The 25,272-nt window shown below is 38.7% G+C and overlaps 1 long non-coding RNA gene across 1 annotated transcript in view; it reads left to right on the top strand.

Annotated features, from left to right (window-relative positions):
• Window positions 1-24,593, top strand: part of LOC120384535 — a 39,671-nt gene extending 15,078 nt beyond the window's left edge. Inside the window, exons 2-3 of the long non-coding RNA XR_005588941.1 lie at window positions 20,084-20,208; window positions 24,308-24,593. This is a non-coding gene — a long non-coding RNA (uncharacterized LOC120384535). The remainder of the gene's footprint in view (window positions 1-20,083; window positions 20,209-24,307) is intronic.
• The last annotated feature ends 679 nt before the right edge of the window (window positions 24,594-25,272 follow it).

The raw sequence follows: 25,272 nt of genomic DNA, 5'->3' as shown, positions 1-25,272 counted from the left end.
AGGGTCTGAAACTATGAAGCATAATGATACTTCTTTTGATTTTAGTTTTAACAAATGGCACTTCTTCCTTGGCAAATGATCTGGGTCAATGGTACAGCCAACTTTGTTATTGCTAAATCAGTTACAAATTGGTTGTTCAGTCTGGTAGTTTTTACCTGTCGTCCCATTACCACTGGGGTCAGATTTACTGGGCACACAACTGATTTTTGGTAGTGTTTTAAAGACTCTGCTTGATGATTACATTAGCTGCTTTGTCCTTTAGATAGTTTGATACAAAGGACAGTTAGATATTTGATCTTTAGTGGTATGAATACTGAAAATAAAATTTTTAGTAATTTGGGTTACAGGCCCTCTAGGGACTGATTTTTGGTTCTTAGCCTTCACTTAAGCTAAGGCTAAGTGTGTATGAGTGTGTATGTACTTTACAGGCTCAAACACCTGCATTCACACTAACTGTGCCACGTGGAAGTCCTATCATTTGCATCCCTGTGTATAGGAGTTCTAAAAAGTCTTTCAAAACTAGTTTCTCCTAATGGATGTTGAGAGTGCAAATTCTACTTGTGTATGCACAAATGTAACAATTTTTAAAGTACCAGTGTAAAAACATGTAAAGAATGGACATGCCTATGCAAAAGTGGAGGCTGGAACTGAAATGACCACCCTTGCTGGAACTGAAAATGCTCTCTGTCTAGAGTAGGCCTATAAGTCCTTCTTCCTACTCTTTTCCAGTACATACTTATGGAATGTAATCCATAGTAAGAGAGTCTGTCATTCACCTGCATATGCTCAAAGAGAACACTGATATCCAGAAGATACATGGAAGGGCTCACATGGATGGAATTATGATAATCCTGCTATATGTTGCTCTAAAGGACAACATTTAATTATGTATTTCTCATTCATGCTAATGCCATGCTTACAGGGATTTACAAGCTCTCTGGTCTTGATGACTGTTCAATTATGTCATATTGATTATTCAGTTGTGTTGTAGGGATCTCATAGAAAGCCTGTGTAAAAATTCTGCCATCAGACTAAGGGGGTAACTTGTAGTAAGTTCTCTGCTTCTGACAGGGTTCATACCTTCTCTGGATACTGTTAACACATCATTGCTAGAGATGACTCATCATGATTCATGGGCTCATAATTATACTTCAGAATAACACTTTTTTCCATTGCAGCAGATTTTCTCTAAGTGTCAGCTATTTTCGAAACTATTTCTTGAGCTAAGATATCCATGGACCCTTTTAAAGGGTTTTCACCTACCATGCTCCATTTCTCAAGAGCTAATTCTGTAAAATATACTAATACACCTTTGCTTGCCAAGTGGTGTTATCCCTCTGCTTCCTTATGAGAAAGTGGTTTTGTTCAAAAGAAAAAACCAAATGAATATATCTCCTCAGTCTTTCACCCTTCCTCTAGTTCCACACACACAGCTTGGTACACTAGGTTAATTGCAAGCCAAAAGAGAGAATTTTTATGGGAGCCCTTTGTTTAAATATTGGTTGTGCATTATTATTGTGACTCGCTGTGTTGATCTACTTTTATGTATGGTGACTGTCTTTTTTCGAACGAGATGATTGGTCTTCTGTGCTCGTACCTTCAACTATGCATGCTGAATCAGTCATATATCTCAAGCACAACCAACAAATGCAGACCCTGTTTTCTTTTTGCCTTTGGCACACACCCTTGTTGACAAGTGTGGTTACACTTTTTCAACTGTTGTCCATTTGACAGAGCCAAGTATAAAACCCTTGATCTTGATTCCTTTTTATTCCATTTCCCTGATATCTCTGTTCACTGTGAAAAATGACTGTCCTATACAGAAATGCCTCTTGGTGGAATGATCTTATTATAATGTGTGTATATACACTTTAAATTGACCCTATAGTCTTTATTGATTTTCTAGAACTTGCTGCTATTCAGCCTATCGTCTCAGAGTGATCATGTAGGGAAAGAGCTATAGCACTACTGTAAAGCAGAGATTTCTTCCGGAAAGTTCAAAAATTGATTGTTACATGGGCTGCCCATGTGAACCTCTTTGCTGGTAATTCTCTGGAGGCAACCCTATATACAGGCATGAGTATAGGCAGCCAACAGACTATATTTGTGCATCAACTCTGGATGTTCAAAAAGATTTATGGCTTTTAATGTCCTGATGACTTGTCTCCCTTGATCTTGTGAACCTACATCTGACTAAGAAGAACATTTGATCCATTTACAGTTTGTTTGGTGGTAACTGTAATGAAGTTTCCAATAATACTTTTCAGCCTCCAGGAATGAAAATTTAGAATCTTAGAAGAAACAAACCAGCGCCACCTGAAACAAGTGATATTCTTGAAATGTTGCAAGTCCATTTAGGTGAGTTGTAAGAATTGAGAAGTAAGATCCATCTTCTTCCATTTGCCTGCAGCACACACAAGTGAAATAAATGAAAGCAAGGCTTTAGTTTTCTATGTTCTTATCTCCAATGAGCTAATGTGCCTAAAGGGTCTATTCTCTCCTGAATGCATACAGCTCCCAGATGAGTAGATGTGGAATCCCTTCATTTGAGCAGACCTCTGAATTATAATTATTCTATTATTTAATCATAATTTTACTATGAGACAGATGAGGAAGAAACACCACCTACCTGATGTACATTAAATGTCTTACTAAAAACTGAAAAGGAGAACCTCAGTGGTAATAAAAATATAATTATAGAGAACATTTTGGTTTGTGAAAAATTGTGCGTGAAAGATTGTGTGGGCAATCAGTGTATTGTCAGACTTTGGTGCAGTGTGTACTTTGAATTTTGTTGATATTATTTGGTTTACTAAGAAAATGGTTGTGAGCATCTAAACTGAAAAGTGGTTGAGTAACCACAGCTCAAGTGCGAGATGCCACCAGAGATAAAGGTATATTTATTTCCTTTGGGTCAAATATTTTAATGTTATATGGCATCTAGTAACTTTTGGTGTCCATTTAGTAACAATAAACATGGAAGAAAGATGAAAATCTGTAAAACTTCATCAAAATGTATATAAGTACTTTCCCCATAGTCTTCCTTTTCAGCTACTATTTATGTCTACTACATTTGGTTCTATAGATAATATACTGGAAAATGAATGTAACAATATCCACATGCAGAATATGAGAAACTACCTAGCCCATTTTTTGCACAATAAAAGTAAGTTAAGATGTTTGTGGGCCTTGGTTTGTTGGCACATTGCTAGGAGGTAAATTTTATCTAATTTTAGGTTCATCTTAACAATGTGTTTTTATACAGGACAGCACTGACCAGAAGGTCAATTACAGTGGACATACCATTGATGTACATTAACTACAGATGTCTGGGATGCTTTTTGCTTTAAGTTTCTCTATTCAATGCAAAACTTTATTTTATTGTAAAAGTCTGGAAGCAAAAAACTAAGACGATGACATTACTGTCACCTGCTTAAAACAGTATGAAGTTCTTCAAGAATCGGAATAATCTCCAGGGTTCACTGTTTTCCATGAAAACATTTATTTCAGTCAAAATACTTCACGTTCTTTTCTACACATTTCATGAAAAAAGCAAAAACATGTCACTTTAAAAGGAAACGTTCGCTTTCTATACAAATAAAACCTACTTTTACCATAAGTACATCACACCGTTGTGGAATCAAATCATGCCCCCATTAGGAAGTGAGGTTCACATGAAAGCTAAGTAAACTGTGATGTTTCTCATAAAGGATATAATTGAAACAGTTTTATTAGACTGCTAAACAAATGATTATTCACCATTTATTTTTAATCAATTCCTTTTTCTTTTCTGTCCTGTTTTCAACAATTGACCCTTTCATTTTGCATTAATTAAAATGGAAGCAAAATCTTTCACTTTTTAGTTTTTTTTATTTTAACTGTAACATGTATCATTTGCCCTGTCGCAGCATGGGAAAGCAATCTTGCCCATCTGCTTGTAAAAGTATGATGAATCTTTTGAATATGCGAATGTAAGATCTGTTATTCGAGATGTCATGTTTTTCCCTCTGTTGTTAGTTGGGAGACAACATGGAATACCCTGATTTACCTGTGTAATCCCAGTGTGTCTCAGGTGCCAGGACTTGCTGTTGAGATCGGCATGTCTCCTGTCAGAAATGGTTGGAGTGAGACAGGGACGGCATGACCACTGGGTGCAACAAGCTACAGAGGTCAGGTTTCAAGGACAGCCAGCATGGCAGTGATGTGGCAGTGACAAGTTGTCAAGCGAGCAAATATAAAATGTGGGGGGGGGGGGAGGGAGAGAAAAAGTCTTGTCATTTCTGAGGAAATATTCAATGCAGCAGGTAGCACTGGACCGAATGGATTACACTCATGAGGTTTTTTTTAAGAATGATGGAGAATTGATTGCTCACAGTGTATAGTTGCATAGAGCACTCAGTTTAATAGATTGGGGATGTTCCACAGGAGATGTTCATCCTAAATTATGAGTGCTTTAAGATTTTGTAAACATTGGACGATACCTGAAGATTATATGCATATTTGTAATTGTGTATCAACATTAGACTTAGAAAAGTGACCTTTTAGGGCAACAAACCACTCTTAAATACCTATAGGAATGACTTAAACTGCTGTACAGTGATGTGTTTAGTGAAATTTGGAAGGAAAACTGTAATAATGATGCCAGTTCTGGATGATCATAAATAATCATAATTAACAACAGTGCTGTGTTTTTTTGTTGGTTTGTTTTCAGACACTTTTCATTTTATTTTGAATTTTTTCATATTGTGTTGAATTGAAACACTTCTGTCTGTAGTTCTGTGTATTCCATAGCATACTTTATTTGTCCTTAAAACAGACCGTAGTAATATGGTGATTTCTATCTGCTGGCAGATTTTGCAGAATTCTGATACCAGGTTTGTTAACAGGAGAAACATTCCCCAGGATACAAGTTATTTCTTGGATCAAAAATATTTTTCAGTAGCACACACATGTCTATGCACACAAACATATACACTCTGCATATATGTATAGAAACATATGTCAATTTAAGCTTGGCTAAGGCAGTCTTGTTATGAATAATTACCTCTACATCTGGAAATACATCATGACTTACAGTGAACAGCTACTGTATTTAGCTGTGGTGTGAGAAAAATAAGCACACTTCCTCTGTTGAAAGAATGGTTGTGTATGATGTTGTGTACTTATTTACCAGTCATCTGTAACCAGTAACAATGAGCCTAAATAGTCTTAAATTAGTAAATATGATTAAATATTTTGTTGTGGATATGTAGAGCAAAATATATTAAAATATGTGGTCTCCATTTAATTTCTTCAGGGCATGGATTTAACTCATATTAATCACAATTTAAGTTAACTTTTCATTTCTGTACATGAGAGAACAGTCTTATATTGGCAGCCAGCAAAAGGTGTAGTGAAAAATTCAAAGTTCATACTACTTCTCCTGTCTCTTCTTGTCCATCTATCTAAACCAATTATTTTTTAATTCCTCTGCAGCTGCTCGGTTTTTTAACATTTGCCATGATTGTGGGATAGAGAGAATGGTACCAGCCTAAATCCACAATCAATAAGTCAGTATTTAACATGCACGAATACTCTATATTCAGCCTCATGAAAAAGCCTCAGCAACTTGAAAATCTCGCTTTGAGAGGTGGGAGGAGAAATTTTACTTGAGCAAAAATGGTCTTGAAATGAAAGGAGAAAACAAGTTCAAATTAAAACAAGGCTGTGAAAATACTTAATGATTAAATACAGTTATAACTCATTAAAAGTTATATAAAGCAAAGCAAACTATAGAGAATGAACTTGGAGAGTTGAGATATAAAAACAAACCAAAGACAATTTGTGGGCCCTAGAGCAAAGGGGATCTCTGATGGGGGGAGGGGAGGAATCTTCCCCAACCCCTGCCTGCATAGCTATCAGTATAGTTGCTGCTATAACACTGTAGTTGCAGCCAAATCACTGTGGGCTTTGGGCAGTGCATTCTCTTGCTGCAGACTGGCTTCCATGCTGCCACAGCGAGAGCTATCACACAGCACTGCTGTACATGGCAGATGGAGCACAGAAGACATGGAGGGGGTCTCCCCAGACTCCTTCCCCAGCACAGTGGTTGTGCTGCATGTAAGATCTTCCATGTTTGCAGAGGGAAAGAGCTGGGTTTGAGATGGAGATTTCATAATCCGGATAAACCAATGAAAACAGTGCCTCTCCAGTGAAGACAGAATTGCACAGTATTGATAATCTGATGACAGTGAAAGTGGGGTGCTCCTCTTCATGGGAGCAAGGCACTGAGTCAGAGGGGAATTATGCAATGTTAATGGTCTTTAGGCTTTGTAAGGGAGAATCTCATCTTTCACTTAAAGTAGGCGTCTGACCTTTTCCCTTGCCAAGAAAGTCTTGGTAATGTAAACCTGTACTAACCAATTACTGAGATGAAAAAGGTATGTGGCTGAGTTCCACTTCTGTGGAGGGAGTTTGGGATGGAAATTAAGGTCCTTTCCTCCTCCTCCCCCTTTTATGTAAAGTGAAATTAGGGAGGTATCTCAATCAGGGGCGGCTCCAGGCACTAGCACGCCAAGCGCTTGCCTGGGGCAGCAAGCCAAGAGGGGCGCTCTGCCGGTCGCCGCGAGGGCGGCAGGCAGGTTGCCTTCGGCGGCATGCCTGCGGAGGGTCCGCTGGTCCCGCGGCTTTGGCGGACCTCCCACAGGCTGCCGTCGAACCAGCAGGATCGGGGATCTCCCGCAGGCAAGCCGCCGAATGCAGCCTGCCTGCCGTGCTTGGGGCGGCAAAATACCTAGAGCCGCCCCTGATCTCAATAAATCATTCATTAACCATCCACAAAATCCACAGGACAGGCCTGTGCATAGAGGACAGAGGCTGATTAAGTTTGGGGAGAGGCAACTAGATCTTCTTTTGTAACCTTCCAAGGACATGCTAAGACCATCTCTACTTGTTGACATTTTCAGACCCCCACAAGTGTGTGTACTGTAGTCACTGCTGCAAGGAGAACTCCCTTCTTGTATCCTCCACGAATGCCTCTTATGTGTAAAGGATGCACCAGATCCACACAAACCCTCCTCCCACCAACATCTCTAGAAGTGGGTGAGGACAAGACAGTGCTAAGTTGATGTTATATTAAGTGGGACTGCTGTAACTTCCACTGCAGCCTGCCTCTCAGCCCACTGGTCCCTCTCTGCCCTGTGTGGATCTGAAGAGCTGGTTCTAGGCAGAAGTCTGGAACCCTGTTCCTCTACTCCTGATCTTCCCACCCAAGAGATCTGTTGGTCTCCTAATACTTTCCCCTCTCACATAGGCATCATACTCCTTCCCCTTGGGGAGTGTCCCTGCACTCTGTGGACTCTACCCTTTAGTGATATCTAACAAGCAGGTGATGGTTTCTAAATGACAGGCAACTTCCCTGCTCATTTCTGTTGTTGAACTTCACAGAATGAACTGCAGGAATTGAAGTGTATCATAGAGCTCTGTGTTCGGAGCTGCTGCATGCCATGATCATTTACAGAGGTGCTGCACAGCCACTGTTCAGTGTCTTGCTGCCTGATGTTAACCCATTCCTTGCTGCTGAGATTAGCAAATAGCTGGAAAAGGTGTGTGGCCATCAGATCTTTCAGTGCATCACGTAGAGCCCTCTTTCTCCTATCCTTGCTGAAGATAGCATCCTTTTGAGCAATGATAGTTGGTGACGCATTGCCCAGTGTGTAAGGGCAGTTTCTTTTAGAAATCCTGGGGAATGTTCAATGCAGTTCTCTGCCGCTGGAGTTCCTCCCTGACGATGGTGGTTCCATTCTGTTTGCCTACAACCTGAGGAGGTTAATCTCACACCTGCTCATTACACAGGCAACATTCCCCCATGTTCCCCGTGTCTCATTAGTAGATTCCAGAGAAGAATTTACCATATTGTTAGTTACTGTGTTCCCTAAATCAATGAGGATTTCAGTTCTCTGGAGTGCAGCTGGCAAATATCATTTCCTGATGTGTGAGGATACATACCATTTTGGGGTGGCTGTGTGCTTCAGTAGCCCTTCTTCTGGGTACATTTTTGTGGCATTCTGCCCCTATCTTGAGCAGGCATACTGTTAGTGATGGGAAGAAGGTCCATACCCAGCTTGAGTACCTTTCCAATTCCAAAGTCTTAAATGTTCTCTGTGTCTTTGTGGTTTATCCTGTTGTGCAGTGGTCACCACACAGGTTCTGTGTGGCTTTCTGCTGAGTGACTAGTGCCCAGAGCTCAATAGCTGTGCTGTGGCTTTGGTAACAGTGACTGGCTACCATAGCTTCATGTGACAGCTGACTTCTGAAAATCCCAGTGTCTGAGCATGTAGCTAAAGCCAGAATTCTCAAACAGCTCAGTGATAGTGATCAATTTTCAAAACTCCGGAATGGTTGAATCTTTCCTTTGAAAATTCCCCAGAATTCCAAAGAATCCAAAATAGGTAGCTCAAGGCTCCAATATGGCAAGATATTTAAGCATGTACCTAATATTAAGCGTGTGAGTACTTCCATTGACTTCAGTGGGATTATTCACTTGTTTAAGAATTTAATTGAATCCGGGCTCAAATTCCCTGCAGTAAACCCAGATGCCCCCTTTGAAAATCTCCTACAAGTCTATATGGCATTTGGTAAAGCCATCAGCACACCTAGTCTTGTAGAACAGCCTATGTGTATTTACAGTAACATTGTTCACTAAGAGTGCCTTTAAAAAATGTGGGCATGTTCTATATAATATATGTTCTGACTTGGCAAGTAAATGAAAAAGACAAGCCCTTTTTATTGTCTGCGCTATAGCATATTCAATAATGGGTATTACTAATAGAATAAATGAAAAATGTATTTCTTTAACACTGTCATCTCTCACTCTGACATGCATCTTGAGATGATTTGCAAATGCTCAGTTGTATAAGTGGCTTACAGTGGGAAATCAGTTAGCTTCTAATGTTATGCTGATGCATGGCCAGTTGCTTGAACCCATTAATGAACTAATCTCTGATACTCTAGTGGATGTTATTCTTGCTCTTGCATGTTACGCATTGCATTTCAGCTAAAATCAACATTTCTAAAGAAAGAAGAATTTAAATGGATTATGGGTGCTTATCCTACCTTTTCCCAGTGTGTGCTTTGAGAGAAATTAAAATTTTGGAAGTTCAGCTTCCAAAGCGGAACTTCTTTGTGCCTTTCACCATACATGCTAAAGGAAGGGCACTAAATCCTATGCCTTTCTTTTGGCTGACCACTACATTTAAACTGCACCATACATAAACAAACAAATCTTAAATCAATGCATCAGAGCACACTGTTATTAAATCACCAGGCAATTTTTCTTTATTTCTCTTCCTATCATCACTGATTATGAAAATACTTTTGTGTAAGTACAGATTCTCACTCCCTTATAATCAGCCACCTCCTGCCTGATTCCTTAATTAATGACATAATTCAGTGTTCTGGACATTAAAGTCACTTGCAGAGTAGTGAAATATCATTAGAGCTGTGTGAAACGTTTGTGATAAACTCCCTAGTGAAGGTCGTGCCTGTGTGGTGTTTTCTGTTCACAGAGCAAAACATGTACTCTCAGTCTGGATGACTTTTATTTTTGATTAAGCAAAGCAACAAAGAACAAATACAAAAAACCCACGAGAGGGAGAACAAATATGAAATCTCCACGAGACTTAAAGTGGCGTGTATCTCACTTGGTGAGATCCTCAGTCTTGCAATCCCGTCATGCATCCCTGTCCCCTAGTACTCAGTCGGGCAGACTCTTTCTATTTAAAAATGCAGTACACAGCGCAGAGGATGATAGCTACCTACGCCACACCCTCTCTGTTGAGTTTCATTAGGAGCCTGAAACTTAGGCCAGTTCTGTGAAGTTTCAGTGGTTTATAGTTTGGAGTGGAAACTATGCCTCAGCAGTTTTGGCTGGTTTTCATTTTGAGGTTTGGGGTTCATTTAATTGAATGACTAGTGCAGAAACTAGTATGTTCTGTTTTTAAAGAAAAGAGCATTCGTTCACCCACATCTTGGCAATTAACAATGGGTAGCCAGGAAAAATGCTAAAGTACCCAACATTTGCATGGTGTCTAATGTATCTAAATATTATACGTTTTCCAGAGTATGTTTGGGACTTTACAACCCAGAACAAATGTTTCTAGATACTGTGCTTTTTTACAGTGGAGATAGTTATTTCAGTAGTTACCATGGGAATTTTAAGATCTCTGCTTTCCTGTGACTCTCCCACTTAAAATCCATTGGTGCCACCGTTGCTCTGCTGATCTCTGGCACCAGTGCTGGTAATTCACACAAGCTCTGGGGCTTCTTGAGTGAGAAGCAACTTCCACTGAATTACATAGCTGAATTACATGAGCTTTTACAGCAATAGTGCCTGGGCCCTTCAAAGTTCAGCCCTGGAGTATAATTTCAAAGGACAGAATCAGTGGGAGGAAGCCAAGGATGTGTTGTCACTGTTGGGTGTGTGATGACCTATTCCACTTGCTTAGCTTCTCTTCCTCTGAACAGTCAGATGAGAGAGAGTCAACAGAGTTCAAGGAGCTGTGATCCTTAGCAAGGGTAAATCCTTCCTCTTGCATCGCATTCTAGTCTGTCCGTTTTTCTGTCCATTCACAAATCAATCCAAGAAATTGTGGATTTAACCTGGTACTCCCCAACTCCTAATCTGCCTTGGCCATGTAGGTGAATAGTATTTACTCCCTCCCCAGGGGAATTTCAGGAAAGTTGGCTATCCAATTTAAAAAATAATTTTAGAGCAGTTTCCTGTACAAACTCTTCCTCCATCTGTTGGAAGATGCCCTCAGCCATACATTTTAAAGATGCCTTTATCAAGGAAATTGTAAAGGCACAATTACAACCTCACGGCTTCCTATATCCGGGCCTTCATGTGCGCTTCGTATATTTTGAGGGCTAATGTTTCTCTGCTTCTTAAGGAAATCCAGATCACCAAAAATGATCTAAACATTGTGAGCCAAGTGGCCAGGAAGGTTCCATCTTGGACTATGAGGCCTTCAGTTGTTGTCAGGAAAGAGTTATGGCAGTGATGATGGTTGGCAGAAAATTTCATTGACAAGTTGGAACTCTGAAGAAAGTTTGGACTCAGCCTTGAGGAACTCATTGGAGACCAAAGCATTGCAGCTTGGCACTACCTAGACCGTGGTCAGTCTTCTCTTCATTCCAAAATTCATCTGCTATTCTGACTTTTCCATTTGAAAATCCTCTGTTTGACATAAGCAGCCAAGGAGTTGTCTTCTCAACTGGATCTTTCACACCTGGGCTGCCTCCCAAACTTTCTGCTCTTTTCCTTAACCACAAAGGCTGTATCGGACTATTACTGAGCTTCTCATTTGCCTCTTCAGGTAGAAAGGGAAAATGCCTTTTTTCAACAATAATCGAGTACTCTGTCAGGGCAAATGGGTTCTGTCCATGCTGGGAAAGAGGTTTATATATTTCATAGAATTCTTAGACCTTTCTTCCATTTCCCTTTCTGTAAAAGGGGGATAATTTGATTTTCTACCTCAAGGGCTAGGTAGGGGCTAGTTAGTTGATACTTGTAGCAATATATCAGTGGAATGTGGTTGTGATGTTGGTGTTTCTTTTTCTTCTGGATTCCATGACATGTACTGATGAGCTGGGGAAATGGTTCTTTGAAAAGTATAAATAAAAAAGAGTGCAGGCCCAGTGGAAATATTAGCTAACATGAATGTTTTGAAGCGTAAGAATTCCTGTATACTTAAATATTATACATGCTGTATGAACCCATGACACAAATGAGAAACATGACATTTCCCCTAGCAAACATAATACAACCTTCAGTCCCCTTCATACCTATTAAAATCTGTTTTCTTAGGCCAGCCTATGAAGGCCTTTAAAATCTGCACGTCTCACAAGTAAAATACAGCCCCCAAAACTGTATTCAAGTGGGGTTTGGTGAATTCAAAAGCTCTGTGAAGCCTGGAGAGAAAAAAAGGGGTGATCAGCCTTAATTTGCGCTGCATTCCATTTACACACTGGCAAAATGGAATTTACAGTTGCTTTTGGGCAATGTTCAAATTAACACTTCTTGGCGTATTAATGAACTACTTTTGGCTTTTTGTGACCAGTGTTTATGCAAATAGCAGCAGCAGCAGCAGTATATCTGCTTGATGCTTTAAAATAAAAATGCAAAATTTTCATGGCTGCACAACATTAGATGGCAAAAGATTTCAAGGGGCTCATTGAGTTCATGTTAGTTTCAAACTGGTTTTTACAGTTTTCTTAGGAGTCTGTGGGTTTTGCAGGATATTTAACCTGATGCTAGCAGGTTTGCAAGTTTTTATTTTATTTTTCACACCTTTGTAACCATTTTTGGTCTAAATGCTTGGAGGCTATCCCAAACTTGGATGAGGAAGTGTATGATGATTCTGTGAAGTAACAGGTCATTTATTGACTTATTCTTTTAGTTTTTATATATTAGTATTATGGGTGAACTGATTATAATTTTAAAAGTAAGAGTGTATGTATGATAGATCTAGAAACTATCTAATAAAAATATGAAAGGTAGCAAGAAAAGGAAAGAATAATTTTATTTGCTTAAATGACTAAAGTTAGGACTAGTGAATACCGAACCTTATTTTCTTTTAGTATAACAATTACAATTGTCAGAGAATGCTGCAATTTTTTAAAATTACAAAATCACATACAAATTTCAGTTAGCTCACCCTTTCTAACGAGGGGCAGCTCTAAGTACAAATAACACCTCAGGACCTCACCCAGTACTTCAATCATACTTCAAATGTACAATCTTGCTGCTTCAGTTAGACTCAGTTATGTTACAGTACATTATAGTTTGTAAAAATATAAACTGTGTAAAATATCACCAATCAAATTAGGTTATTCTAGCATTGTAATAAAATTAAGATTCATACAAAGCAAAACGAATTGTTTTTAAGCCTGCTAAAACCAGTATTTCTTAGTGTAGCGGTTAAGAAGTTTTCTGTTTGACACCACCAAAAGTTGTTCATCAAGGGTCTGATCCAAAGCCTGCTGAAATCAGTGGAAAGACTCCCATTGACTTCAATGGACATTACATCAGGCCCGATACAGTACAATACGATTTTATTTTGTATAATGCATTTCATCCAAACTTTAACCCCCAAATCCTTACAAAGTTAAATTACAGTTACAAATTTAGAGCCAGATTGCGACAGTAAGCTACAGTAGAGTAATGGGAGTTGTCTCTGGATTGAACTCCACATCTGTTGTGTCACTGGCTTTTCTTTATGGCAACCAAATCAATTTTTCACCCTTCTTCTCAAGAATCCTATGAATGTACACACACAACAATGAAGAACATTTCAAAATGGTTGCTTCATCTATGTTCTCCCATCTGTGAGCTGCCATTGTCTTGGTAGATGTGATCAGCAATCTTACAAAGTCATCTTTTGAACCTCTCAGAGAATCCCTGATCTAACTTTCCTAGACAATATTTCTATTGGAAATAGCTTAGTGAGAAGTCTCTTTGCAATACAAGCCCTAACTGCTGAGCTTCCTTACACAGTGTTTTACAAGGAGACAGTGATACTGCATTCACACCCAAAATACCTACCTAAAGTAGTTCTGGACCTCCATTTCAATTAGACTGTTATTTTTCCCTACTTTGATGCTTTACCAGGCAAAGCAAGGGTGTATTTAGGTAGTAAAAGGGCCCTTAAACTGTGATCTAGCCAACTATTTAAGCATGTGCATATTCCCATTGAAGACTTAAAATTAAGCATGTGATTAAGTGCATTGCTAAATCCAAGCCTTAGTTGCCTGGACACGGCTAAACATTCTTGCTAATCTCCAATTTTTTGTAACTATGGTGCCCGAAGCCTGGGTAGGCCCCCTTTTTTTGTTTTTGTTGTTGTAGTGCTTAAAAAAAGATTGAAAAGGAAATCAATGAATGAAAATATATCTCTAGATATGCTGCTGTACCTAAAATAACTCAGTTATAGGTAAGTAACTTGGTCCCTGCAAAAGGTATTATCTATGGATATGAACTTGTCCACTGCCATTCCTTTTGAGAATTGGTTCATTCTGCTGCTTAAGTTAAGGCCCAGGTCAAGAAAGAACTGATGGTTTCGTAAGGAGTCTGTTTATATCCCTGAAGACACACATACATAATGGTCATGCCTCAGAGCAACAAATCTTAACAAATCAATGCATCTACTCCTTGATGCCACACACTGAGGGAGTCATGTGACATAAGACTATGGATTCAAAGACGCTGTATTTGAGAATTCTGCTTACAGCAAAGAAGTTTTCTGTTGATTTTTGAAACCTGGTATCTGGCACATTTTCCCAGATGTTGAGCTGGGTCTACTCTGATTAGTTTCTGGCATAGCTTTGTCTATTAGACATCATCACAGTATGCTAAAGGAGTATTTTTGCCGATAGGAAAAGGCAGAAACTCATCCTTCATGTAACCAGAGAAGTAAAGTAAAACCTGACCTGTGCTGAGCTATTAACTTTTGGTTCTCTTGGTGTTTTTCTTAGTTGCTGCATATGGGTTTGATTTGATCTGATTCTGTGGGATTGATTCTGGTATTGACATGAAAGTTAACCACATACATTGATAGCAGAATAAAGACTCTTCTGTTTTTGTGAACGTTTTTCATACTAAACATAGCAACCATTTATTTTCAGGTTGTTTTTTAGCTATGTTGATTTCTTTTCTGTGTACTGTTTTCCCTAAAATGCCGTTTCAGTACTAGTTCCTCTACATTGCTTGCTACTGATGGTTTGGTATTTATTGGAATGCAGAAATCCAGGTGAGGATATTGATCTGTATTAGTCTCTTTTTTTCTTCACATGGTCATTTAGATTGAGCCATCTGCTTGCCTAATAGTGCGAAAGCTGAAGCAAGACACTTTCTTTTCAGCTCAGATATGAATTGTACTTTCAGATAGCAGTTATTCAATTTGCTAACCTGAAGACTGGATTACGATTCTGCAGTGTTGTATATAAAATCATGAAAAATAAATTGTCCTCCAAAGGCATTTTATTTGATGTTGGTTTCTTTGCCACTGTTCCATTGCTAATTCAAATTGTCATACACTGTACCTTTTAGCATTGACTGCTTGAACCATGGGGGTGGGGAAGGAGGATTGGTATTCTACTTATTTTCTCATAGTTAACATCACTGTTGGTCAAGCAAGATGTGGCAAAATACTATATACTTGGCAAGGCAATAGAGGGCCATGGGGTATTCCTTCATGCCTCTGGGGTATTCCTAAAAACACAGATGTTAATAGTGAATAACAACTTCTTTTCCCCAGTACCCACTATCTTTAAGGTCTCTAGGTGCTTCCATAAAGATACAGTGCCCTTCACACAAGATCTCAAAGTGCTTTATAAAGGTGGATTAGCAGTACTACTCTCATTTTACAGATGAGGAGATGGAAGCATCTGGGAGGTTGTCCCATGTCAAAGACCACACAGCAAGTCTGTGCAAGAAATGGGTATAGAACCCAGGTGTCCTGACTACCCTTTCTTCTCCATTAGCCAGTAGAATACGTTGCCAATATTTTTAAAGGGCAAGCAGAAAGGAAATCAATCTAAACTGCCTGCCATTTTTCCCCAGAAGATTGCGTAGCTAGCTTCTAGTTCTGTACCTAGGATTTTGTCTTGGGGTACATATACACTACAGAGACTACAGTCGCATAGTAACTATGTCAGTGTAACTATGGTGGCTTAGCCCTGTAGTATAATTGCAGCCTACATAGACAGAATGGGATTTCTGTCAGTGTAAGGACATTACCTCCCTGCATGAAGTTAGCTATGCCAATGGAAGCCCTCTTCTGTCAACATGGCTGCTGCATCTATGCTGGGAGTTATTTTGGCATAACTATGTGGGTGAGGGGTGTGTTTCACTCCCCCCATGACATAACAATGCTGATATAACTTTTCAGTGTAGATCAGGCCTTGATGTGTGTTTGCCTTTACCTAATTTTTACTCCTTATAATTTTCTTAGCCCCATAGCCCATTGTTTCTCAGACTGTGAGGCTGCCTTCTGATTTCTTCCATGGAGGTTCAAAAATAGCCAATGAAACAGAACAACTCTATCCATCATATTACGCTTTTGGCCCTGTCATTGGGATGGGCCAGCCTGTTCTTTGTTATCTGTGTGGAATGTGCAAGTATGTGAATGTTCTGATATCTAGTGTTCAGTACCATTTAGGTACATATCTTCTTGCAGCATCAGCCCTTTCCTTGCCAGCTTCTGTGAGCAGGGCCTGCCTCTGGCTCACAGCTTAACTTTGCTTTATGTTAGCAAAGTCTTGACCTTACTTTAGTTCAGGCCTCAGGCCGCATACCAGGCCTCTGATACCAAGGTTTATATCTTAGGGCCTCCTCTTACTACACCTGGTGGTAAATTAGATATGTGTGGAAGTGTTTGCAGGACTGGGGCCTGAATATGGGAGAGATTAAGGAATATTGTATGTTTTCATTTACTTAGGACATGACAAAGCCAGAGGCCCCATATTGAATAATCAGTAATGAATATGTAATCCTCAATACAGTATGTAATTATAGTACTGCAGGATATTCCAGTAATTCTCAACATATTAACATTCTTTTTATTAAAGTGTCAGCAAAAATAGCCCTGTTTTTGAAATATTATTTGTTTCAAAATCATTTGTACACAAGAAAGCAAAATTGACCCATGTTGCACTCCACATCTTAGCTTGTCTACCTTAAAATATTACCTTTTGTGACATTCCTGTTTCCTATCCACAGACATTATGTTATGAAATTACAATTAGGACAATTCTTTCCTGTCCCATGTTTATTAACTGTTATAGATCAGTGTGATGGTGTCATGTAACAGTGATTGTGGAGTGAACTGAAGTGCTGAGAGAAATGCTTTTATTGGCATGTTTGCACTAAGCAAAGAAGTAAATAAAAATACTTTAAAAATAAATTGGCAAATTATATTCTTGGATATGAATGCACTATTTCTGTTGACTTCAGTGGAAATTGCTCATGCATATCTAAGGGCAGAATTTGGCCCATTGTGTTTCTAAGAACAGTACATAGAATATAGTGTTTACATTAAATATATTTCATGCTATATGGTAACTAGATTTGAGGAAGCCAACAAGTGTTTAGGCTGACTTGTTCGCTACACCATGGGTGAGGGCTCCGATATGGGTGGGAAGAAAGAAAGAATTTGGCTCAGATCATGAACTAATTTATACACATTCAGAATGTGAAAATACAAAAATCTGTAATTCCAACCCCTCAAAGGTAGAATCATTATTCACTTTTTAAAAAAGTCCTCATGTTGATGCTGGCGTCTTTGGCATATGGGCAAACAAACCATTTTAAATAGAAAATACAACTGTATCATACTGATTTCCAACTAGTGAAATAATTTTGTGAAAAAAATCTGTAGTTTGTGTTTGCTTCAAAATGTTATGAACAAACAGGTATTTATTATACAGCCTTAAAAGGGGTACAGTGAATTTTTAAAGTTAAAAGATGCAGTTTTACAGTATTTTTAAACACATTTCTATAATGCATAGTCCACAGCCTATAGAAATATATTACAGAACTGAGGAGGCAGTTCTGTGCGACTACCATTAAATACAATTTTATAATGAAAATTTTGTCTTATGAAGGTGAAACTTTGAGATCATATTAAAATTCTAATTTTTCTATGCATAGCAATCAAATGACCTCCCCATATTGCCACATAAAGTATAGATTTAAAGTTAAATGATCCAGTCAGTCATTTAGCATTTTCTTAAAGAGTAATTTCTTCAGTAACTGTAGATGTTTACATTTGGTTCTCTTTTTTGGTATTTACATTTTGAGAATTGCAGAAAAACTGACGTTCTTTTTTTGAAACTGTTTTTTAATAGCCTTTGTTTATTTTTAATATGTGGTGTTCCAGGCTCCTGCTCTAATGATTTTTTTCACACTGCATTGATAATTAAATTCATTCATTTTCCTGGCCGCACAATTCCTTTTAAATAAAAAGTTATGGGTAATAATACCTATTATGTTGAAAGTATAGAGGAGAAAAGGGCAGAACTGTAGCTTTTAGTTCAAGGAGATAACATGGATTATGCAGGTCACGGGTTAAGACAAAAACCTGCATAAAAGTTCTGAAATATTTCAGTCTTTTAAATTTCTTTAGTGGAGAGATCAGATCTGTATAACTAGATTTGACTTTCTGATGGCATAACGTATAATTTTTTAAAAAAGACAACAAGGGGAAGAGCAAATGCAATATATTACATATTTATCCTTTTCAGATTTTTAGTTCATAATTTCTGGTGATAAGTGTCATCAATGGTATTAAAGTATTGGTTCCTTTTAAATAATTGGAGAATTTGCATGTTGCTACCTCCCAACATATATAATGAGGCAGTAAATATAACAAAGAGATTGAATGGCATGAAAAGAGGCAAACAGATTTGTGAAAATGTGAAACTTTGTGATGACATAAAGGTATATGTTTAATCAGTTTAATCTCACTATTTATTCACCTGTAGCTTCTGCAATCAGGTACCTGCTTCATAAGAATTTGAGCTTTTATGAATTTTAATTTAATCCAAAGGCATCCTTAATTTAATTGCCAGTACATAAGAGGCTAGTATTGTAGAATCATAGAATATCAAGGTTGGAAGGGACCTCAGGAGGTCATCAAGTCCAACCCCCTGCTCAAAGCAGGACCAATTCCCAACTAAATCATACCAGCCAGGGCTTTGTCAAGCCTGACTTAAAAACCTCTAAGGAAGGAGATTCCACCACATCTGTAGGTAACCCATTCCAGTGCTTCACCACCCTCCTAGTGAAAAAGTTTTTCCTAATATCCAACCTAAACCTCCCCCACTGCAACTTGAGACCATTACACCTTGTTCTGTCATTGGTACCACTGAGAACAGTCTAGAGCCATCCTCTTTGGAACCTCCTTTCAGGTAGTTGAAAGCAGCTATCAAATCCCCCCTCATTCTTCTCTTCTGCAGACTAAATAATCCCAGTTCCCTCAGCCTTTCCTCATAAGTCATGTGTTCCAGCTCCCTAATAATTTTTGTTGCCCTCTGCTGGACTCTTTCCAATTTTTCCATATCCTTCTTGTAGTATGGGGCCCAAAACTGGACACAGTACTCCAGATGAGGCCTCACCAATGTCGAATAGAGGGGAATGATCATGTCCCTCGATCAGCTAGCAAAGCCCCTACTTATACAGCCCAAAATGCCGTTAGCTTTCTTGGCAACAAGGGCACACTGTTGACTCAGATCCAGCTTCTCATTCACTGTAACCCCTACGTCCTTTTCTGCAGCACTGCTGCCTAGCCATTCTGACCCTAGTCTGTAGCAGTGCAGGATTCTTCCATCCTAAGTGCAGTACTTATCCTTGTTGAACCTCATCAGGTTTCTTTTGTCTAGGTCCCTCTGTATCCTATCCCTACCCTCCAGCGTATCTACCACTCCCCCAGTTTAGTGTCATCCGCAAACTTGCTGAGGGTGCAGCCCATGCCATTCTCCAGATCATTAATGAAGATATTGAACAAAACAGGCCCCAGGACCGACCCTTGGGGCACTCCACTTGATACTAGCTGCCAACTAGACATGGAGCCATTGATCACTACCCATTAGCCCAATGATCTAGCCAGCTTTCTATCCACCTTATAGTCCATTCATCCAGCCCATACTTCTTTAACTTGCTGGCAAGAATACTGTAGGAGCAAGAATACTGTGGGAGCTTTATATCTTTATTGCTGTTTATTGTGTTTCTAGAATTATAGAGAAGAAAAGTTTTATATAGATGACTAAAGTTTTATACCCATTTTATCAAATGTATGTGTTGGTTCTTGTTTGAAACAAGATGACAGGGTTAGATGTTACTTGTTTATGTCTGTATCTGACTCTAAAAAACAATTAACTCAGTCAATTTTGTGAGCTGCTCATATATTTTTAGTGATGTGATATCAATGTGGAAAATAATTCACAATAAATAATTGTACAATTAGACCTGTGTAAAATGTTTGACTAGATCCAGAAATTGAGATGGGCTGCAGGTTCTAGTCATACACATGAAGTGATGCAATTTCAGAATATGTCAGGACTTGAACTGATGCCATCACAGCCCTAGCTCCTCCAATTCTGTGCCTACGACCTACAGTCACCATGGCTTTTGGAAGGGACCACTGGTTGAGACTCCAGCCCTCTTGAAGCCAGGTAATGCTTTTCCCAAGGTCTTTTGGGGAACAACTTTCTTTTAATGTTCTTCCTCTTTTCCTCTCTTTCCCTTTGTTTTTATTTGTATTTCTTTTCCTGTATATTATTATTTCTTTACTCTATTTCTTCTTTCATCTGCTCTGATAAAACTAACCCTCCCACTCCTGCATTCTCATAAGAAAAATGTAAGAGTTCTGTTTTCGTCCTACTCCCATCTCTTTCTTCTCGTCCCCTTTGCCCACAACAAATCTCTTTAGTATTCCTGCCATTCCCAGTCTCTTTCTGCACCCATTTCCATGGGTACCTTTCTTTATTTCACTCCCTGCTCTCCCTTTTATCCTGTACTATGGCCCTATCATCTGTTTCCACATGTACTCTCTGCAAATCTGACCCAATTAATGTAGGCCTGGAGAGGGACTGAATCTTGGAGAGCAGTGACTCTGAAAAGGACTTGTGAGTCAATTTACATGAGATGCCAGTGCAGTGCTGTGGCTAAGAGGTCTAACAATCCATAGAAGGATAAATGGGACTATGGAATAGGAAAGTAATACCTCTGTATGCGGCATTGGTGAGACCATTACTGGAATATTATGTCCAGTTCTGGTGTACACACTTCAAAAAAAATTGGAGACGGTGCAGAAGCATGCTACAAGAATGATTTAAGGTTTGGAAAACACGCCTTCCAATGAGCTCAATCTATTTATTTTATCAAAGATAAGATTGAAAGGTGACTTTATCACAGTGTATACGTACCTGAACAGGGAGAGATTTCCTTATGGAATTATTAAACTCTTTAATCTAGTAGACAATGCCATAACAAGGTTTGACAGAAGTCGAAGCTAGAAAAATTTGAACTTACAATGGAGATAATTAACTATTGGTACGATTTACAAAGGGATGTGGTAATTTTCCGTCACTTGGACATCAGACTGCATTCCAATCTGTCCACAACCTCGCTTCCCAGGGATCCCTCTGACACAAAATTACAGAGGTAGGAAGTTGCCCTGAAAGAAATTCATGATTAAAACAATTTTTTTGTCCTCTCAGAAGTGGAAACGTTTTTATTCCTGGAATTTTCTCATTCCAAAGCAGTCAGGGAGTCTTTAACCTATATTGTGTTTCAGAAGACTCAATGAGTTCCTCATAATCCCTTTCCTATGTCCTCAGGATTTGTTTCAGCCTTTGGTCTGCCTATTTCTGCATCTTGAGAAAGACAATCTCAAGAAATTATGAGAGATTTCAGCAGTAGTTACTGACCCCAAAGTTTACCTCTGTGCATCAGAGGCCAATGCCAAAACCAGCTTTGCTTTGCTTGAACAGGCAAAGAGTGAGAAGCTGTGTCAGTTATCTTTTTCCTGTACTGAGGAATAGGCCTCCTGTATGTGTTCCCTCTGCTGTCTAGAGTCCATCACAAAGGGAGTCATGAGGGAGCACACATGATCTATTTAATTTGTGTGCTCATAAATTATAGTACTATGATCTCCTGTCTCAACTATTTCTGCTAGACATGCCCAATCATCTATTTCAGAGAGGGAGACAAGGGTGTTACATACAGACCCTGCTTCCTTTCATTTGTTGGTGTGGATCATGAACTCCCAGTTGCTGAATCTTTGAGTTTGTCAGAAGCTGTTAGTCAAATCTGGTTGGAGTCCTATAAGCCTTCCACATGGGAGGTAAAGAGAGGACCAGACTGCAAAGTTTGGAATCAAATTAGGTTTGGATCAGCATCTACACCAGGTTGGATATGCAGTTCTTATTTGGGCCTATTTCTAATAAAAAGCTTATGCTTTAAAAAGAGAGTGAGCCAAGGAGGGCCGGGCAAAGAAGGAACTTGCCAGAGATCAGTGGAGGAATCAAAAATAAAAGAGGAAAGGAAGGGGGCAAGAGAGAATGTAATTTACTAGAATTTCATTACAGTGGCACCCAAGTTATAGTAAAATCTGATATAGTGCACTCAGTTAATAGCAGTGAAAGAGAATGCATTGCAGCATCCAAACTATAACCTTAATTATAGTGAACTTCTGTTAGAAGTGTGGTTATTCTGTACAGAAAAGGACTTCACTATAAGAGATTGTCATTATATTGTAATAACACATGGCACAACCTTTGCTCCAAGTAGACTAGGAGTTCAGTTTAACTGTTCATATATTCAGGAAGCTCAAATCTCTCAGTATAGCTGCATATTGTAGCTATAAGAGTGAGAGAGCTGGAGAAAAAGAGCATGAAATATGTAATTATTTTAATTAAATTTTAGTAAAATTTGAATATATTTCTTTGATTTTTTTTTAATGATTGAAATTGCTCTCTGCCACATACAATACTTGCCCAGGAGACCCCACAAATACCTAACAAGCCTGTGATAATTTATGGCACAAGGGTCACAGTTTGATTAGATAAGAGAGAAGAAGAAAAGAAAAGAAAAACCCACAACACAAAGTTAAGCAGATGGTAGGAAATGAACATAGACTTTACAGCAAAGGGTGGCTGTAGCTGCTCAGCATAAACCGCGCATTGGCCTGATTGGCAGATTCCCAAGGTAAAAAGGCTGTCTAGCCAGAGAGACATGCATCCAGACCTGGATTGCACTTGTACCAAGCCACACTTCACCTCTGAGGAGAGGGTTAGAGTAGCTGCTGGGATGGACTGCAGGGAATCTCGGCCACTGAACCTTTCAGTCCTGGCTACACATGAATCCCACAGGTTTGAGAGGTATACTCCTCCCTACTTACCATCCCGGCCCAAATGGGTGAATAAATTTACCCCTCTGCAAAGTTGCCATATAACATGGAGGAATGTGCAGATACCTGAACACAATTTTGGCTTGGCCGTAACAGAAAAGAGAAAGTAATGGTCAGTGAACATCATAACATATATTCCACAAGCCTTGACCCCCAGCACATGGGAGAAAAAAATCTTGCCTTGAATGGCCCTTTGCTCCTCCCACAGCTCAAACTAAAGGGAAGGTTGGAGTGGGGAAGTCCTCCATCCCTCCCAGGCAGTAAGAGGGCTCTTCAGAGCCAGAGGTGTGACCTTTGGCACAGCCTGACACCAAGATAGTCTGTGATTGCTTCGGAGAGCTGAGGCGCCTCCGGCATCCATCCAGCAAACCCAGACCAGCCAAAGTTATTTCCCTAGCTTACTCAGCAAGAAGAAATTATCCAATTGGTAATAAAGTCACAAGGCTCCTCCATCTAATGGTGATTCCAGATGAGAGAACCATAGTCTGTGCCAAATGCTCTGTCCCTTGTATTTCTAGTACTGGAACCCTTGTTCCAAGGACGTAGCATTTCAGTAGGTCTCACTTTGTAGCTTCACAACCTCTCAACTCCTTTCTGTGAGCAGCTCATGTCAGCAAAAAGGGCAAGCCCTTCCCCCTACAAATTAGCCTGCTTAAGTGTAGGGGATATATGGAAACGCTATACTTTATAGTATCTTTATTCTATTTGAGCAAGTTAAGGAATAAATATATTTACTTGCTGTAGTGATACAGTATTTAGAAACAAGAAGGCATCAAGTACCTATTATTTAAACTATCTGGTTAATAGCTTGTAAACGTATCAAAATGATTATTAAACAAAAATGTACTATCAGCATGTAGTGCATCAGTAACATCACATAGCTCATACCCAAATTTTATATTTACATATTTTTAAAATGCTAAGTAGTTGCTTAATTCATGCCCAGAAATATTGTAAGCATGATTGCCAAAAAGATAAATGTCCTTTGTCCAGAAGGAGGATCATTGTTGGTAATATGTAAAATAAAAGTCTTATCATTTTGCTTTATAATTCTAATAAATAAAATCTGTGAATACAATTGATAGCTGGATTCTCTTCAATGAATATATTTCACTTAAATTCATTGTGTTGAATAAAAAAATACAATTTCAGCTGTTTCAGAAAGGTTTAGAAATAAATGCTCTTTGCCAGTTTTGCATGATTTTGATAAAATTAGGTCAAAGGAATTCTCATTTGAAAACAGTACTTTGTCATATTATCTACAACACATGTCTAGCAAATTTATAAATCTAGTATTCATCTGAGTAAAGTTCCAAATCATAATGAATGGTTTAGACAGCATTATCATCAATTTTCTACAGGTGCAGCTGTGGAAATCAGTCACTTCAATCAAAAGCCTCTGTCAGCTTCCACAGCACTGTCATTTTTTACATTTGGATATTGCTGAAATCCCGAAATAGACAATTCTCTGAATGTCTTTACATCTATTCTACCTTTGGGTGGTGCTTTTGAGCAGTGCTGCACTGTGGTTCCTGTGCTAAGAAATTTAACAGCATTAATATTTTTACACTTTATACTAACATAACATTTCTTTTGTGATAGTATGGAGTCAAAATTGCTCTGTGTATTTTAACACACATTGCAACAACCTCTTAAGGCAAAAAAGTAAATTCATGCAAATGAGTTATGGAAAGTGAAAAGACTTCGTTCATTGTAGGAATTGCTCCTGGAAAGCATACATTTTCCTGTTTCAGATTCTGGATACTTGTGTTAACTAACATTTTGTGCAATTTGTCCGTGATGTTGGGTATAATTTGAATACTAAACTTTAAAGGTATTATAGAAGTGCATGGAGATGGCCATGCTTGGACGTGACTTGCCTTAAGCTGTTAACATTCTGTTTCAGTTTGTGTTATTTAAACAATTCTGTAAAAGGCATGATCCAGTTAATTCATGCCATTTTGCAAACATTTTAAAAATTAGGTGTTAATGAAAAACTTACTGAGTCAATGGTACACTTTCTAGTTTTATTGCACATTTGCCACTGTATAGGAGCCTATCATAAAACATTGCAATTAAAATCCACATTTTAACATTCAATAAAAATATAATACCAATTTCACTGAGAAATTCCTAATGTACTAAAAATGATGTTACAAGTGGCTAAAATCTATGAACCTAGTGAAGTCAAGAGGCTCAGGGATTTTTATAGTCTCTGGAAACAACACAGAAGAGTTTCCCAGTACCCTTTCCATATACCTACTGCTTGGCATTGACCCAAGAGAGCCACTTGCTGCCACCTACATCTTTTCAAGTTATACAGATA

This window comes from Mauremys reevesii, linkage group 16 (genome assembly GCF_016161935.1).
Source record: "Mauremys reevesii isolate NIE-2019 linkage group 16, ASM1616193v1, whole genome shotgun sequence".
Classification (NCBI taxonomy): Eukaryota; Metazoa; Chordata; order Testudines; family Geoemydidae; genus Mauremys; species Mauremys reevesii.
The sequence above is the reverse complement of the archived record's forward strand: the minus strand, read 5'-3'. Positions and strand labels throughout refer to the sequence as shown.